General features: G+C 43.0%; 2 long non-coding RNA genes across 2 annotated transcripts in view; both read left to right on the top strand.

Moving 5' to 3' along the window:
- LOC142143965 (uncharacterized) overlaps positions 1-13,881 on the top strand; it is a 251,791-nt gene that overhangs the window by 17,190 nt on the left and 220,720 nt on the right. The gene's annotated exons all lie outside the window — the stretch shown is intronic.
- On the top strand, positions 10,687-11,550 carry LOC142142760 (uncharacterized). The gene is made up of 3 exons (XR_012689319.1): positions 10,687-10,992; positions 11,412-11,436; positions 11,540-11,550. It is a non-coding gene; the product is annotated as an uncharacterized LOC142142760 (long non-coding RNA).

Raw genomic sequence — 13,881 nt, 5'->3', positions numbered from 1 at the left:
TGTTGTACATTAAAAATTGATGGCCTCCAGCCAATTGTACATGCGGTGGATTTGTATTTGATCCAAATAAAATAGCAGATATAGGAGACTGGTGTAGAGATACAAACGTCCTAATTATAGTGCAGATGTATATGGTGTTGCCAACACCAAAATAATGTCCTTGCAGATAATGACAACGACTGATAGGAGATACAATTATACTCCCATTGAAAAAATAAATAAAAATAAAAAATAAAAAAATAAAAAATATATGTATAAAAATAAAAATAAAAATAGTGATGCTCGAGTTTAGATACTTGCTGTTATGATCCCTCACAGCGGCCGCGCGGCAGGGTGGTGTAATCACTCTTAGTTCCTGTGAGTTAGATCTGTGCAGGGCATAGTCCTGTAGGGAATCCCTCGTGGTGCCTGTCAGAGTGACGTTACGTGAAGTGGGCGTGGTCAACGCGTTTCGTCCTAGCTGGACTTTTTCAAGGGTTGAGCGATTACACCACCCTGCCGCGCGGCCGCTGTGAGGGATCATAACAGCAAGTATCTAAACTCGAGCATCACTATTTTTATTTTATTTTTATACATATATTTTTTATTTTTTTATTTTTTATTTTTATTTATTTTTTCAATGGGAGTATAATTGTATCTCCTATCAGTCGTTGTCATTATCTGCAAGGACATTATTTTGGTGTTGGCAACACCATATACATCTGCACTATAATTAGGACGTTTGTATCTCTACACCAGTCTCCTATATCTGCTATTTTATTTGGATCAAATACAAATCCACCGCATGTACAATTGGCTGGAGGCCATCAATTTTTAATGTACAACATTTATGTTTTTATTGTTCACCACGCTTATGGTTATTAATGATTGGTATTTAACATGTTGATTTACCATTGTATTTCCAATTGATTGTATATAGTGATATACAGGCGGATTTTAACCTAATTTGTAATAATTGTTATGTATTAAATTGTTATCTATTTGCCATTTTTGCACTCAGGTTTTTTTACTCATTAACTGTATTACTAATTTATTACTGATTAATTGGTTCCATATCAGTGAGGTACATATAGTCAATGAGCACCTAGTTAATTCTGGTATAAAATCAAGATTGAATACGTAAACCTGTACTGTGATTAACTGTTAAAAATAGCAGTAAGAACTGCTATACTGCGCCGCTGCTTAGTATGTTCCATATAGAAATATTGTATAAAATATGGCTAGGTTCCTTTTATTATTAATTAAATAAGTTTGTACCCATGAAATAATCCAAGTAAATTCCAGCATGTTCTAGTAATAGTAATAGCAATAACAAAGGGAAATACCATAGTGCCTTGTTGTCCTTGCCCCCTCCATTTCCCATTAGGTCACCCTCTTTAGCTCCATCTAATGGAAGGGAGGATGTAAATGCATGAGTTACTGGGACTAGGAGGAAGTGACATCTTTCACACAGGGCATTGTGGGAAGTTCTGGTTTCTTGTTATTCATTCCTGTTCCACTCCACAAAGTGTCGTCTCACTACACTCATTACACACTTCTACAAAGGTGACTGATGTTGATGATTTTAGAGGTCAAGACTTTATATGCTGCTTGTATTTGCTACCAAGTAATATGTCACTAATACTTGTAAATCACAGTAGGGAGTGTCTGCAAGGACACAAAATAACCCTTCCAATCTCCTCCTTGGCTTTTCCTCTTATGTCCCCCTACCCCACCCGCAGGCCTCACCTTGCCCTTACACAATAGCTTGCCTAATACAAGTGGGTGTTGGTGTGGTCAGACTCCTATAATAACACATATTTCACAACCCCCACAGTGCTTCTTTCACTACTGAAGAGTAGGAAGTAACCTTTCTACAGTGGCTACGGTGCATGTGGACAGCAAAATTATTGCAAACTGGAGCCAAATTGTTTCAGTGTCTGACACACACTGATAATCACAGAAATGTCAACTTTGCTGAATCAATTTGCTCATTTCTACTGTTAATGCAATATTGGAAAATAAACTGTTTTCTATGATATACATTCATCAAGCACAGATTTTGTGGAGAGGAAGTAAACTTATCCCTATACTAACTACATTTTTCATATAAAGATATTAAGTATACCCAGGGGAAATTACAGGACAAAGCTTGAAAATACCCCTTGGTGCTTGTTTTCTTCAAAGTCAATGTAGTAAAGAAGGTTGTGCCTATGCAAGGTAGCTGGTGTGGTTTAGCAAGTAGTGACAAGTGCAGTGAGCGTGAGCTGACAGCACAAACTGGCAGCTAGATGGCCTGTTATTTGAATTGTAATGCAACTCCATGCAGCAAGCAATGTATAAGGCTAGCCTTTCCTCTAGCTCAGTGGTTGCCAACCGGTGGTGCGCGTACCCCCGGGGATACGTGCTGGGCGGTTTAGGGGTACTCCAAAAATAATAAGTAATGGCAGATTGGAGAGAGGACACGTCTCTTTAGCTCAGGAGATTTTGAGATGTCCCGCCCTCTGCTACTCTGTCTCTGATTGGGTGAAACAATGAACATGACTGAGGTTGCTAGGAGACGGCTGACATGTGAGTAGTTCTGTTCTATATCACCAGCCAATTACAGAGATTATTTTAACAGCCAATAGAGGCGTCAGACTGTTCAGTATGCCTGCTGGATAAAAGGTGCTTATTCAAATTGCTGTATATCTTGATCGTAATCTCGCCTCAAAATGGTTGTTTTTTTTCCTTCTCCTTTTGTAACTCATGTGGTCCAGCTTTAGCACAGTTTTCCTTCTGTTGTTCCTTACATATCTATAACTCATGTGTATGCCGTGAGTTGCGTGCATGGGGGGGGGGTCAGTATTTAAAAACAGCTATTTTAAAAACAAGGGGTACAATTTATAGAAATGGGATCAAGAGGGGCACACAAGTCAAAAAAGATTGGAAACCACTGCTCTAGCTCATATTTGCCTACTCTTCCGGATATCCGGGTGGCTCACGAATTTTGGGGAGTCCTCCCGGACGAGTAGTCAAACCTCCCAGACCCTATAAACTTCCAAAATTCACCGCATTGAATAGCAGGGGGTGAGGCTCAATTGCGCCATTAAGCGGGGGCGGGGCTACAGTGACATAATGACATTGTCACATCCCCTCCTACCCTCTGTTACATGATCTGTACTCCGATCTCCCAGAGTACAGATTTAAAAAGTAGGCAAGTATGCTCTAGCTCATCCCTAAACACCCACCAAACATACATGTACAATTGCAAAAAAAATGCAAACACAGAAAGCACATGCACACATAACACCTACCTTATCTCTCCTATATAGCCTTCCTTTGGATGGTGGGGGCTTTGCCCATTTTCTAGTATCATAGGGGCTCTGCCTACTTATTAATGTGATCTATTGTGTTTGTGCCTGTCTCTTATCTCATTTGCCGCCTAGCTCTTATTTGTCTTCTGTTTCTCTTCCCTAACATGCAGATTTGTTTCTTTCCCTTTGTCTCATGTCTTTTGTACCATTTTAATGTGTGCCACCTTGTCGTCCTGATGCCCCATCTACCCACTGCTTCTGTCTCTCCTTGTGGTCTCTCTATATTAGCCCTTGTCTCCTGTCTCCCCCCCTTTCTTCATAGTGCTACTTCTACCTTGACTTATTCCATTCTCTCTTTTCTCACCCATGTCTTGCTTCCTCATATCTGTCATTCTGTCTTCCCCATATCTCTGACTGTCACACCCCCTCGTCTCCCACTGCCATCTTGCCTTATCTATTACATTACCACTACCCTCTAATGTCTACCCAGTGCCCTCTTTTCCTCTATGTGTTTTCTGCTGCTTGGCCATACAGACACACTCCCTCACCGTGTGTCTTATCTTTCCACATGGATGGGCCGTCAGCCTGTGTGCAAGACATGAGGCTTTCACTTTCATTATTTCTGTAGGAGTGGTGTCCAAAGACATCATTCCCAATCATAGAAATAAAGTGATTACTTAGATGACTTAAGTGAATGAGAGTAGGAAGAGGGCATTGAGCTTGTCAAAAAAAAACTGAGCATAAATCATGCCCAACATGTGTCTAAATCAGCATCAGGCCCAAAATTACCATTGTAGTTGCATAATAGAAGCAACATGATTCTACACCAGTGGTTCCCAAACTTTTGCAGTTCGCAGCACCCTTAGAGTCTCCAAATTTTTTCAAGGCACCCCTCCAAAATAATTATTGAGCAGTCCTGTTTTAGAAGTAGTTGGGTCAAAAAATTGTAATAAGTATTTAGGTCAGGACAGAAATACTTATTTAGTTGTATGCAAAAATGCCCCCTCTGCATCCAGACACTCTGCCCTCAGGCACTCTGCCCCCTCTGCATCCAGACACACTGCCCCCTCTGCATCCAGACACACTGCCCTCTCTCACACTGTCCCCCCTCCTCTGCTCTGTCACGCTGTCCCCCCTCCTCTGCCCTCTCTCACAATGTCCCCTCCTCTGCCCTCTCACACGCTGTCCCCTCCTCTGCCCTCTCACGCTGTGTCCCCCTCCACTGCCCCTCTCACGCTGTGTCCCCCTCCTCTGCCCCGCTGTGCCTCTCCTCTGCCCCACTGTGCCCCTCCTCTGCTCTCTGTCCCCCTTCTCTGCCCTTCTCTGCCCTGCTGTCCCCATCCTCTGCTCTCTGTCCCCATCCTCTGCTCCTCTGTCCCCCTCCTCTGCCCCTCTGTCCCCCTCCTCTGCCCTGCTGTCACCATCCTCTGCTCTCCTCCTCTGTCCCGCTGTCACCATCCTGTCACCAACCTCTGTCCCGCTGTCACCATCCTCTGCTCTCCTCCTCTGTCCCGCTGTCACCATCCTGTCACCAACCTCTGTCCCGCTGTCACCATCCTCTGCTCTCCTCCTCTGTCCCGCTGTCACCATCCTCTGCTCTCCTCCTCTGTTCCGCTGCCACCATCCTCTGTCCCCCTCCTCTGTCCCACTGTCACCATCCTCTGCTCTCCTCTATCCCGCTGTCACCATCCTGTCACCAACCTCTGTCCCGCTGTCACCATCCTCTGCTCCCCTCCTCTGTCACCATCCTCTGTCCCCCTCCTCTGTCCCGCTGTCACCATCCTGTCACCAACCTCTGTCCCGCTGTCACCATCCTCTGCGCTCCTCCTCTGTCCCGCTGTTACCAACCTGTCACCAACCTCTGTCCCGCTGTCACCATCCTCTGCTCTCCTCCTCTGTCCCGCTGTCACCATCCTGTCACCAACCTCTGTCCCGCTGTCACCATCCTCAGCTCTCCTCCTCTGTCCCGCTGTCACCATCCTGTCACCAACCTCTGTCCCGCTGTCACCATCCTCTGCTCTCCTCCTCTGTCCCGCTGTCACCATCCTGTCACCAACCTCTGTCCCGCTGTCACCATCCTCTGCTCTCCTCCTCTGTCCCGCTGTCACCATCCTGTCACCAACCTCTGTCCCGCTGTCACCATCCTCTGCTGTCCTCCTCTGTCCCGCTGTCACCATCCTCTGTCCCCCTCCTCTGTCCCGCTGTCACCATCCTCTGTCCCCCTCCTCTGTCCCGCTGTCACCATCCTCTGTCCCCCTCCTCTGTCCCACTGTCACCATCCTCTGCTCTCCTCTGTCCCGCTGTCACCATCCTGTCACCAACCTCTGTCCCGCTGTCACCATCCTCTGCTCTCCTCCTCTGTCCCGCTGTCACCATCCTCTGCTCTCCTCCTCTGTCCCGCTGTCACCATCCTCTGTCCCCCTCCTCTGTCCCGCTGTCACCATCCTCTGTCCCCCTCCTCTGTCCCACTGTCACCATCCTCTGCTCTCCTCTGTCACCATCCTGTCACCATCCTCTGTCCCGCTGTCACCATCCTCTGCTCTCCTCCTCTGTCCCGCTGCCACCATCCTCTGTCCTCCTCTGTCCCGCTGTCACCATCCTGTCACCAACCTCTGTCCCGCTGTCACCATCCTCTGCTCTCCTCCTCTGTCCCGCTGTCACCATCCTCTGCTCTCCTCCTCTGTCCTGCTGTCACCATCCTCTGTCCCCCTCCTCTGTCCCGCTGTCACCATCCTCTGTCCCCCTCCTCTGTCCCGCTGTCACCATCCTCTGCTCTCCTCCTCTGTCCCGCTGCCACCATCCTCTGTCCTCCTTCTCTGTCCCGCTGTCACCATCCTGTCACCAACCTCTGTCCCGCTGTCACCATCCTCTGCTCTCCTCCTCTGTCCCGCTGTCACGATCCTCTGTCCCCCTCCTCTGTCCCACTGTCACCATCCTCTGCTCTCCTCCTCTGTCCCGCTGTCACCAACCTCTGTCCCCCTCCTCTGCCATGATCCCTCTCACTCTGCCCCGCGCCAGGCGCCAGCCATAAAAAAACCAAAGCACAGAAACTTACCAATCCGTCGGGCGCCGGGACCCAGCAACCTCCTCTCTCCTGCAGCTTGTTACTGACGTCGATATTCAGTGACAGCTGCAGGAGAGAGGAGGCTGCTGGGTCCCGGCGCCCGGCGGATTGGTAAGTTTCTGTGTTGTTTTTTTTTTTATGTCTGGCCCGCGGCACCCCAGTGACAGCGCTGCGGCACCCCTGGGAGCCGCGGCGCACAGTTTGGGAACCGCCGTTCTACACAGTGTCCCCTCTCCTTTAAAGTAAAGCCATGATTTGACAGAAAGTAATATCAAAGGCTGTGTATAATAGAGTTGAACACAGAAGGTCAAGGAGAATGTTTTCACTGGACAGTTCCAAAACACAATGGGCCTGATTTATTAAGGCTGCAAAACAAACGTAAATTGTGTTTATTTTAAACATACGTTATTCAACTACAAGCAGATCTGAAGAAACGTCTCTTGTTGAATATGGGTCTAGGTGAGCTCTGCTTTGACAGACAATACACTGAAGGATACGTCCAATACGTTACAATGCAGCGCCGCTTTAAATTTAATCGCCGAAGCTGCTGAACTCGCGGGTGTTGAAGAACCCGCAGGTTAATACATTTACCCCCGTATGTATAATATGAAAAGAATGCACAAAATAAAAAAAAAGTATTCAGTGATTGTCTCCTGTTAGTAATATGGGGCCCGATTCATCAAGGTACGCAAACGCATACGCATCTGCGAATTTGCTGTGCGCATGCGCGAAATGGCACTTGAGACGCGTAAAACGCCACTTACGTTACGCAAAACGCCAGTTACGCTACGCAATCACGGCAGATAATACTCTCAAAGTCAACGTAATCTCAAAAGACAACGCAAATAGATTTGAGATGGCTGCTGACCACTTGAGAACAAAGGGGTGGGAATGGGCGGAGAGTAGGCGCGGACTGGGCGGAGATGAGACAACATTTGAGTAAAGTAGGCGTTATGCATATTCACTTGAGAACAGTAGGCGTTCCCTCTTTCCAGTTGAGTGAAACTGACGTCACTCCTGTCTCAAATCTTTCCCAAAAGTTAATAACGGCCAGGGTCATGTTTAAACCCAAAAAACTTAGCGCAAACAACTGTTAAAAGACTTTAGAAGCATACTCTCAGTATGAAAAAAAATACAAAAATTATGCTAAACAAACACACGTATTAATATTAGGATTTTTAATTTTTAAAAAATAAATAAATATTTTTTTATTATAGTGCACTATGCTGCTTGCTGCCTCTTCAGTAAAGAGGCCTGGCTTTTTTGGGCCCTCTACACTGCAGTTTGGTATGCTATGCAGATATATTTTCTACTATCACTCCCTATCCATTCCGGCTGCAAAATGGAGTGCACACTCCTTCCACATTCATTGAGGCTTCCGGAATGGAGTGCACACTCCATTCCACATTCATGACAGTTTCCAAAATGGAGTGCACACTCTATTCCACATTCATGACAGTTTCCAAAATGGAGTGCACACTCCATTCCACATTCATTATCGCTTCCGGAATGGAGTGCACACTCCATTCCACATTCATGACAGTTTCCAAAATGTAGTGCACACTCAATTCCACATTCATTGTCGCTTCCGGAATGGAGTGCACACTCCATTCCACATTCATGACAGTTTCCAAAATGGAGTGCACACTCCATTCCACATTCATGACAGTTTCCAAAATGGAGTGCACACTCCATTCCACATTCATTGTCGCTTCCGGAATGGAGTGCACACTCCATTCCACATTCATGACAGTTTCCAAAATGGAGTGCACACTCCATTCCACATTCATTGTCGCTTCCGGAATGGAGTGCACACTCCATTCCACATTCATGACAGTTTCCAAAATGGAGTGCACACTCCATTCCACATTCATTGTCGCTTCCGGAATGGAGTGCACACTCCATTCCACATTCATGACAGTTTCCAAAATGGAGTGCACACTCCATTCCACATTCATGACAGTTTCCAAAATGGAGTGCACACTCCATTCCACATTCATTGTCGCTTCCGGAATGGAGTGCACACTCCATTCCACATTCATGACAGTTTCCAAAATGGAGTGCACACTCCATTCCACATTCATGACAGTTTCCAAAATGGAGTGCACACTCCATTCCACATTCATGACAGTTTCCAAAATGGAGTGCACACTCCATTCCACATTCATTGTCGCTTCCGGAATGGAGTGCACACTCCATTCCACATTCATGACAGTTTCCAAAATGGAGTGCACACTCCATTCCACATTCATTGTCACTTCCGGAATGGAGTGCACACTCCATTCCACATTCATGACAGTTTCCAAAATGGAGTGCACACTCCATTCCACATTCATGACAGTTTCCAAAATGGAGTGCACACTCCATTCCACATTCATTGTCACTTCCGGAATGGAGTGCACACTCCATTCCACATTCATGACAGTTTCCAAAATGGAGTGCACACTCCATTCCACATTCATGACAGTTTCCAAAATGGAGTGCACACTCCATTCCACATTCATGACAGTTTCCAAAATGGAGTGCACACTCCATTCCACATTCATTGAGCCTGCTGGAATCGAGTGCAACGTGCCATGGCTAATTTGATAAATTGTGTTAAACTGTTAGGCAAACATTCTGCTTTATCATAAATATTGATTGCAAATCTCTTTGGATTCTCAGCAACTAACAAATAACATTAGTCTCAATATGCAACATGGATGATTTGACACTTGTTGATGGTGGCTTTTCAATATATTTAAAAATAAATACACATAGAATAACTGTACACTTTTTCAAGGAATTTACACCCATTTTATTAGGTATTGTAAATGAAGTGTTCGATTACCACAGGCTAAGTTTTATCACCAACACAAATATTGTAAGGAAATATCCTTAATCCCTAATTAAGGATCCCTAAGACCCAAGTGAATTAGTGAGGTCTTGAACACATGTTTGCAAGCTTCAAAGGTGCCTTGGCTATCTGCTACGCCACTGTACAAGTAGTGATTGGAGCAGAATAGAATAACAATAAAAAATGAGCATCTTTTAAGGACAACAACTTATTATATACGTAGGGTATATAATAAGTTGGGTGTCCTTGAAAGATGTTTAAAACTCCAAATATGTTCACATATTATACATGGTAGGAACTGGTATATGGTGAGTTAAAATGTATGCATATGGAATTATATCCATGTTCATTAATACAAATCAAAAGTATAATAATATTGCTACCATTTTTGTGTTCTCTTTTTCTACTTCTGGGAGTATCGATTTACTATGTCTTTGCAATCAAGTCTTTTGCTACAACTCCTTTCATCTCTTGTAAGTGATCACAATGTTCAACATGACAGATAGGCAGATTACACATCAAACCATATACAAAAGCACTCTTACATAAGTCACAGAGTAGAGTAAATGCGCTCAAACATTGACATAAACAAAGGTAAGCCACATACACGCATGAATCGGGGGTCAAACTCATTACCTTATCATTGCAAGGTTAGTTCTTTATCCACTAAGGTATACTTTAGATAGAAAAACACACACCAAACTGCACAATAACTTTTTCGGCCAGCTGAATCGCTGTCTTAGGTCTGTCAAATCTGGCCGGTTGCATTTATTGTTAACGGAATGACGGATAAGGCGCTATAAAAACCATAACCCTACATGCACACACATAAAATTACAAAATGCTTGTCAAACGCATCAGGACCTTGAAAGACTTGACCATGTTAAGAATTGAGGGGGAATTAAAAAAAAAAGGAAAAAATTGTGTGTCTTGTGCAATGTTACAAGCATTTGCGTATTTTTATTCCTATTATACTTTACTGAGTATGCTTAATGGAGCCTCGTAAATGGCTCTGTGCTTATGGTTGACCTGTGGGCTTGAACTCCACTACACTATAGTGTCACACATTAAGTTTACACATGTTAATTCAATACATGTAAATGATTTTTAGGGAATATGATTATAGCCCAATCAATTTATTCTTTATTATTGGCACAGTAATAAAAGCGAAGCGCATTATTGACATCTGTAATAATAGTTTAAAAATCGACTCACCGTACAATGAAGAACCTTAGGTTACATGCCAGCATGACTTTTAGTCAAAAACAAAATTGTTTCATTGGTACGCAGCTGTCAGCTCTTAATGATTTCTGTTTACCATACTCTCCGGCGTTCGCACCGGCATTTAATTACCTAATTAGAGTGGTAGTTAAAAATACCTTGCTACCACTTCTGTGTTGTTGTGAGTTTGACAAATCAGGGTAAGTAGAGTGTAGATGGGCAAATGTTTTTTTTATCAGATGTTTATTGCAGTACCTTGCTCAGTACTCCCTATGTTTAAAGATGTGTGTGTGTTGGTGAGCAAGAAATCTCTGTTGCTGCAGAAAGGGCTTAAGGTACTGTGCTGGTGGTTTGTATGTTGAATGTTAGTGCAAAAGTGTTTGGTTAGCTGTGGAGTTTTAATATTTAGTCCACTGTGTATACTTAGAGGCGGAACTGCATACAGTCCTCTAGAATGTAGTGTAATCTTTCAATATTATCCCTATTTTTTTTTCATTTTTTTTCTTTCTTGTTTACCCTCCCCCACAGCTATTTGGGTCTGCTGGGATCTTGACTAATCTTGTTGTGTGCCATTTTAAGACGATCTTGTGTGTGTGGTAAGTATAAAACAAATATAGTTTATTGCATACCCCTTGTTACAACACCTTGCAGTAATAATGGCCATGGTTTTTGGAATAATTTTCTAGTGCTATAATAATTTTTTTTTTAAGTGGTGTTTTTTGCCCCTACCTTAAACACATTAGCACTTTGTGTTAAGTGTTTCACTCCCTTCACATTTCTATGGCACATAAAGGTCAATATAACTAATCTGATTTGTGAAAGGGTCTATGGCGATGGTAAGTATCACGCTTGCAAGCACTTTGGTGGTGGTTCTATATGACTATATGGTGTTTGGACAATGAATAGGGTTTGTTTATGTAAATATGTTTTTAATGGTTTTTTCTTTTTTTTACATACAAACTCGCCTTCCACATTACTTTCATCTACTTATGGACGGTCCTTTTACACCATTAAGCGAAAGCATGAATAACGACACCATTGTAAGTATTGGTTGTGTAATTTGTGCCAAAGTCAGACAATGCAAAGTCTAATGGTTTCACCTAAGTGCTGGTTTGTGACCTCTTCCTTTTCAAACATATACAGGCACTCCTGGACTTTCACTACATTATGTATCACGAGGGGCGTGCTCCAGTGCCCCGTCCTAACCAGCAACTACGCTGACGTCGCCGTCCGAGGGAGCACATCTTCAGGGCACGTGTCAGCCTCTTTGGGATGTCAGATGCGGATGTTAGATTTCATCTACAGGCTAATGTTTGTTTATTTTTAACTTCTTTTTATTGTTTGCTACACTTTGGACAGTCCAGACTTTACACACTTGACGATTGTATTTGCGAAGTCACAAAAGGCATTAATGGTGTAGTATGTAGATGTCCCCTAGTGTCATAATGTGCTAGCTAAATTGTGACCATGTAAATGTGGCGTAACTCTGGTTATTTATCCATGTGAGGTTTATAGGTAATTGTTTGGCACATATAGTGTGTTGTAGTGGTAATTTTTCTAACTGTGTTTTAATTTTCTTATATCTACAGCCTGTATATAACACCTGGCCTGGAGTGGTGGTCTTTGTGGAATTAAACTGTTTATTTTGTTTGCTTTGGGGAGTGGTGCAATTCGTGTCTCACTACATGTTGAAGTATTTCTCCAGAGCTCCAAGGCTGCTTATGTCTCTCTTCAGTCTGGCCACATTGGCATCTCTTCATCCAAGGATCTTTGCCACACACAGACCATTAACTTCTTTGCTATATTTTTGTTAGGCTGTTTGTATTCATATATGTAATAAATATATCTTATCCTGCAAATGACTCTGCAATCTGTTGTCATGCCCTTTTGTACCATTACTATAGTGCTGTGATTTCTGTTCGAATACACACAAAACCTTGGAAATGGCTTCCCTAACTATTGTGTAACAGGTATACTTTGTAAATATAATATTATAATGTGTGGTTCTTTTGTCCTTTGCAACAGACACACCATAGCCTACAAACACACTCTATGGTGTTTATGTTCAGTTAAAGGAAATGAGTTTAGTTTGGAGGTTTGTATGTGTGTTTGGTAGCTTAGAAGTTAATTTCTTGTACACTTTATAGCTTTTAGAGGGAACATGGTGGGTGCATAGCATTATAAAATGTGTAACGCAAAAAAGTTATCCGGTGTTACGTCCAACACTATAAACTTTTGGCCCTTGCACAAACAGGATAACTAAGTTTTGTCTGTGTTAGTGGCACTTTGTTTCAAAGTGGCCCAACACCCACATGGCACACACAAAACCAACACTAACAATGATGGAAAATGCGTTAGTGTCCTAAGTTAGTGTAGTGTTGCTACAAGGGCAGATTAACATTGTGTAACCCACCTCTGGAACAGCTAATAATACAGTATACACCCTTTTCATGGTGTCTTTACAAAGTTTCATTGTTGTGATAGGTAATACTTCACCTCTAGTTTGGTAATAGCTCCAGTCTGCAAAATGTCAGATTACGGCCAACACACTTATTTAAAATTAGCACTAGTTACATTTGTCTGATTACACACATTGTTTGCCAGCTGTCACATGACATGTTTGGTGCCCCTGTCAATGTTATTTATTTATTGTGGTGTATAAATGTATTAGACTATCCAAATATCTGTAACATTTCTCTCTGTAAATATAACTTAACAACAAAAGCCACATTCCAGCTTGGTTTGACTACAAATCCTATGTCAGTGTGTGTGTCACTAGTAAATTATGTTAGTTTGGCCCTGATTAGAAGCTATGACTGTTTAAACATGCTAGTACATGTGAAGAGTCTTTTGCGCCTCTTGTATTGTAACATGGTTTTATCCCACACTCCAAAAACATACTAGTAGGTTAATTGGCTGCTATAATAAAAAAACCTAGGCCTAGATTTACTAAACGGCGGGTTTGAAGACGTGGAGATGTTGCCTATATCAACCAATCAGATTCTAGCTTTCATTTTGTAGAATGCACTAAATAAATGATAGCTAGAATCTGATTGGTTGCTAAAGGCAACATCTCCACTTCTTCAAACCCGCCGTTTAGTAAATATACCCCCTAGTCTCTCCCTCTTTGTCTGTGTGTGAGTGTGTGTCTATATTAGTGAATTTAGACTGTATGCTCCAATGGGGCAGGCACTGCTGTGAATGAGTTCTCTGTACAGTGCTGCGGAATTAGTGGCGCTATCTAAATAAATGATGATGATCACTAGGTGATGTAGATAATGTTGTTTATACTTAATTGCATTACAGGGTGTGTTTCTTTGACAGAGTAAACCATCGTAAAAATGCCATGTTTTTAGTGTCCTTCTGACATGATTAGCCAGGTACACAACAAACAGCTCACACAACACTACATGCACCCTTATATAGTGTACAAATGTCACGTCCATCTGTATTTCTTGGTCCGATTATGGGCCCTTGGGACTAGC

The sequence above is a fragment of the Mixophyes fleayi genome, chromosome 3 (assembly GCF_038048845.1).
Source record: "Mixophyes fleayi isolate aMixFle1 chromosome 3, aMixFle1.hap1, whole genome shotgun sequence".
NCBI classification, from domain to species: domain Eukaryota; kingdom Metazoa; phylum Chordata; class Amphibia; order Anura; family Limnodynastidae; genus Mixophyes; species Mixophyes fleayi.
Note: the sequence above shows the minus strand (reverse complement) of the source record. Positions and strands in the feature narration are given on the sequence as shown.